Consider the following 6,026-nt stretch of genomic DNA (forward strand, 5'->3'; position numbering starts at 1 on the left):
TTATCATTTCTCTGAGAAAAATGCCATTCTCAGTCATAGTTGTCCTGTTCCTTACAGGATAAAGATGAATACTTATTTTGTCTAGATGATCAATTTTTCATTTTCTAACACACTTTATTAATCCCATACCCTATAAAAATGCTGTATTGGTTGAACTGGTGCAGGTGAGTAAGAAATTTACTGTGTTCAAAATCTGAATCTGTCATAAGTGGGTTTATATGAGGCATCCTGAATGTTGTAAAACTGGATCATATCAAATAGCAGATAACGGATTTGGTTCAGCACTTTTCTTAAGTGCTGTAGTCGAGGCGGCGACTTCCAAAAAAAATTGCAGCTATATTTGCGTTGGGTGTTTCTAATCAGAATTTAACCTACAGAAAATTATCCACAATTTCATGTATTTGTCTTTTTATCCATTATCTCCAAACATTAGCAATAATGTAAGAGAATCACGTTACTATACAATATAACAGTAGTAATATAGTCTCTGACAGATTTTTTAAGCAAATCCATAGGCTTCCATTTAAAGATAATGGCACACGACATAACAGAATGGTGCTAGGCAACAAAAGTAATTATCCTATGGGTGGAGCTCAGTGCAAATAAGTTTCCCGTCATCTGTTACTATTTCGTAGATTTTATCACTACAGGAACTGACCAATCAGAAGTCACTGGAACTATCAGTTTAATGTTTTATAAAGACCTCCACATTTTTGAAAAAAAAAAAGGAATGTTGCCAAAGGCTTCGATTTTGTAATGTTTTCTCACCCCCTCTCTCTCTTTAATAAATGTTTATAATTTAGTGTTATTTGAGGGTGTATAGATGGATAGATAGAGAGAGATGTCAATATTAATAATAATAATAACCAAATTAATCATATATATATATGTATTAACTTATTAAAAGTTAATTAATAATGGCTTGACCCCAACAACTGCGGTCAAGCCAGCCGCTGTTTGAAAATACACGGTCAAGCCAGCCGCACTTTTTTTTGTTTTGCGCGTCTAATCGCGCACTTACGGTATGGGTGCTGGGAGCGGTCAAAATGGATGTAAAGAAGCTGTCATAACGGCGTTTCCTTTGTACTTTTGCTGATATTTTCAATAGATTGCTGTTCACGGTGACCCAAAATATGTCTACATTAAACGTAATTTAACCCTAAAAACATCATAAAGCGACATGAGAATATGTATTTATTGCTATTTTAAAATGTTATATCATGACATAAATAATACAATTTCAGGATTTTTTTAATGACTTGAACATTGAATTGTTTGTGAATACATTTTTTTTTTTGTACATTAACATTTGTATTGTACATTGATAAATGATGTATATTAATAAATGTTAATATATATATTATGCAATTATATATATAAATTATTATTATTATTATTATATAAATGTGTGTGTGTGTCACCTTTCAACTATACTAGAGTGACTATTACTGTATTAATTTTCAAGTTAAATCTACTGTACAATTTCTGTACAAATTAATGGCAAATCACTCCAAATCTCAATGTGCATTCTCACATTTTCTCATAAGCACTTACTCCTAAAAAGCTTTCCTTAATAGGTTTGCTCATTCTTCCAATTGATTCCTGTTAACAGTGACCCTGACTGTTATTGTAATAATTTTCAAATATTTTTACTGTATAGTTTTTGAGAAAATTAAAGGTAAATTCAACCCAAGCATCTAAGTGTATCTTTGCACTTTTACATCACGTCCCATTTTCAAACACTCATAAAAACCTTTCCTTTATAGGTTTACTCGTTCTTCCAATTGATTCCTGCTCACAGTGATCCTGACTTTACTGTACTGATTTTCAAATATTTTTACTTTATAGTGTTGGAGAAAATGGAAGGCAAATTCACCCCAAACATCTATAAGTGCAGAAGAACTTTCTCATCATGTCCCATTTTCAAACCCTCATAAAAATGTTTCATTTATAGGTTTGCTAGTTCTTTTAATTGATTCCTGTTCACAGTGATCATGACTATTCTTTTTAAGTCCTTTTACTGTATGGTTTTGGAGAAAATTAATGGCAAAAACACTCCAAAAAATAAAGTGCATTCTAGAAGCTGCACCATTACCCATTTTCAAACACTCATAAAAATATTTCCTTTATAGGTTTTCTTGTTTTATGAACTGATTCCTGTTCACAGTGATCCTGACTATTACTGTAATAATTTTCAAATATTTTTACTGTATAGTTTTGGAGAAAATGAAAGGCAAATTCACCCCAAGCATCTAAGTGCATAAGCACTTTTACACCGTGTCCCATTTTCAAACACTCATAAAAATATTTTCTTTAGAGGTTTGCTCTTGCTTTCAGGTCATTCCTATTCACAGTGACCCTGACTATTACTGAAATAGTTTTCAAATATTTTTACTGTAAAGTTTTGGAGAAAATTAATGGCAAATTCACCCCAAGCATCCAAGTGTATCCTTGCACTTTTACATCAAGTCCCATTTTCAAACACTCATAAAAGTGTTTCCTTTATAGGTTTGCTCATTCTTTCAGTGGATTCCTGTTCACAGTGATCCTGACTATTACTCTACTGATTTTCAAATATTTGTACTGTATAGTTTTGGAGAAAATGAAAGGCAAATTCACCCCAAGCATCTAAGTGCATAAGCATAGGTTTGCGTTTGAGGGTCAGGTATGGCAGTAGCGAAACAGTAGCTGTTTCGTACATTAACCGACAGGGTCACAACTCGCCTGTCATCTCCTCCTTTGGAGTCAGACGCGGCTCAAGCCGCTGCGTGCCGTCCACATTGGGGGAGCTCAATCGTGTAGCCGACGCATTCTCATGACAGCTCATGTTCACCCGAGAATGGCAACTCCATCCCCAGGTGGTCCAACTGATTTGGACTCAATTTAGGGAAGCTCAGGTAGAATTGTTTGCCTCCCACGAGTCCTCCCGCTGGCAGTTGCCTGGCATACCTGCGTCCAGATCTTTGGAACCTCCATGTGTGGCTCCTGGATGGGATGCAACAGACCTACGTGATCTGCCACCAGTTGTGGTAGACACTACCACTTCCAGGTGAGCTTATGCCTTTAAATGGAGTCTGGTCACATACTGGTGTTCTTCTCCCAGAGAAGACACCCAAAGATGCCTGAGTAGAGTCGTACTTTCTTTTCTGCAAGAAAGGTGGGGGCATAGGCTGTCACCCTCCACCTTGAAAGTGATGCATGATGCAGTGGCAAATTCCTGGGGAAGCATGACCTGATCATTAGGCTCCTGAGGGTGACAGCATGCATCCACTCATTCAGGTTTTACGCTGAGGAGCCGAGAACATGTCCCGGCACAATAATACCTTCAAAAAATTAAAACTTTGTGTTTGAAAATGCAAGAATGCACTCCAAAAACATTTAAATTTTATTAGAAACTATACAGTAAAATAACATGAAAATCAGTAGAGTAATAGTCAGGGTCACTGTGAATAGGAATCACCTGAAAGAAACAGCAAACCTATAAAGCAAAGATTTTTATGAGTGTTTGAAAATGAGATGCGATGTAAAAGTGCTTATGCACTTAGATGCTTGCGGTGAATTTGCCATTAATTTTCTCCAAAACCATACAGTAAAAAGACTTGAAAAGTCATACAGTAATAGTCAGGATCACTGTGAGCAGGAATCAACTGGAAGACTGAGCAAACCTAAATAGCAAAGGTTTTTATGAGTGTTTGAAAATGGGATGTGATGTAAAAGTGCAAGGATACACTCAAGATGCTTGTAGTGAATTTGCCTTAATTTTCTCAAAAACTATACAGTAAAAACATTTGAAAATTATTACAATAATAGTCAGGGTCACTGTTAACAGGAATCAATTGGAAGAATGAGCAAACCTATTAAGGAAAGCTTTTTAGGAGTAAGTGCTTATGAGAAAATGTGAGAATGCACATTGAGATTTGGAGTGATTTGCCATTAATTTGTACAGAAATTGCACAGTAGATTTAACTTGAAAATTAATACAGTAATAGTCACTCTAAACAAGTATCAGTTGAAAGGCACACACACACACACACACATATACAGGTGCTGGTCATATAATTAGAATATCATCAAAAAGTTGATTTATTTCACTAATTCCATTCAAAAAGTGAAACTTGTATATTATATTCATTCATTACACACAGACTGATACATTTTAAATGTTTATTTCTTTTAATTTGGATGATTAGAGCTTACAGCTCATGAAAGTCAAAAATCAGTATCTCAAAATATTAGAATATTTACATTTGAGTTTGAATAAATGACCATCCCTACAGTATAAATTCTGGGTATCTCTTGTTCTTTGAAACCACAATAATGGGGAAGACTGCTGACTTGGCAATGATCCAGAAGACGAACATTGACACCCTCCACAAAGAGGGTAAGTCACAGAAGGTCATTACTGAAAGGTGTGGCTGTTTACAGAGTGCTGTATCAAAGCATATTAAATGCAAAGTTGACTGGAAGGAAGAATTTGGGTAGGAAAAGGTGCACAAGCAACAGGGATGACCGCAAGCTTGAGAATACAGTCAAGCAAAGCCGATTCAAACACTTGTGAGAGCTTCACAAGGAGAGAACTGAAGCTGGAGTCAGTGCATCAAGAGTCACCACGCTCAGACGTCTTCAGGAAAAGGGCTACCAAGCCACTTCTGAACCAGAGACAATGTCAGAAGCATCTTACCTGGGCTGTGGAGAAAAAGAACTGGACTGTTGCTCAGTGGTCCAAAGTCCTCTTTTCAGATGAAAGTAAATTTTACATTTCATTTGGAAATCAAGGTCCCAGAGTCTGAAGGAAGAGTGGAGAGGCACAGAATCCATGTTGCTTGAAGTCCAGTGTGAAGTTTCCACAGTCAGTGATGATTTGGGCTGCCATGTCATCTGCTGGTGTTGGTCCACTGTGTTTTCTGAAGTCCACAGTCAACGCAGCCATCTACCAGGAAATTTTAGAGCACTTCATGCTTCCTTCTGTTGACAAGCTTTATGGAGATGCTGATTTCATTTTCCAGCAGTACCTGGCACCTGCCCACACTGCCAAAGGTACCAAAAGCTGGTTCAATGACCATAGTGTTACTGTGCTTGATTGGCCAGCAAACTCGCCTGACCTGAACCCCATAGAGAATCTGTGGGGTATTGTCAAGAGGAAGATGAGAGACACCAGACCCAACAATGCAGATGAGCTGAAGGCCACTATCAGAGCAACCTGGGCTCTCATAACACCTGAGCAGTGCCACAGACTGATCGACTCCATGCCACGCCGCATTGCTGCAGTAATTCAGGCAAAAGGAGCCCCAACTAAGTATTGAGTGCTGTACACGCTCATAAGATTTCTAAAAATCCTTTCTTTGTATTGGTCTTAAGTAATATTCTAATATTTTGAGATACTGATTTTTGACTTTCATGAGCTGTAAGCTCTAATCATCAAAATTAAAAGAAATAAACATTTGAAATATATCAGTCTGTGTAATGAATGAATATAATATACAAGTTTCACTTTTTGAATGGAATTAGTGAAATAAATCAACTTTTTGATGATATTCTAATTATATGACCAGCACCTGTATATAGTAACATTGATAAATGATGTATATTAATAAATGTACAATACAAATGTTAATGTACAAAAAAAAAAAAAAAAAAAGTATTCAAAAACATTAATTCAATGTTCAAGTCATTAAAAAAAATCCTGAAATTGTATTATTTATGTCATGATATAAAATGATAAAATAGCAATAAATACATATTCTCATGTCGCTTTATGGTCTTTTAGGGTTAAATTACGTTTAATGTAGACATATTTTGGGTCACCGTGAACAGCAATCTATTGAAAATATCAGCAAAAGTACAAAGGAAACGCCGTTATGACAGCTTCTTTACATCAATTTTGACCGCTCCCAGCACCCATACCGTAAGTGCGCGATTAGACGCGCAAAACAAAAAAAAGTGCGGCTGGCTTGACCGTGTATTTTCGAACTGGCTTTAACAACAACCTGCCATCCCACTATCTTTTAACGAGTTATTGGCGCCCC

Source organism: Onychostoma macrolepis, chromosome 12 (assembly GCF_012432095.1).
Source record: "Onychostoma macrolepis isolate SWU-2019 chromosome 12, ASM1243209v1, whole genome shotgun sequence".
Classification (NCBI taxonomy): Eukaryota; Metazoa; Chordata; class Actinopteri; order Cypriniformes; family Cyprinidae; genus Onychostoma; species Onychostoma macrolepis.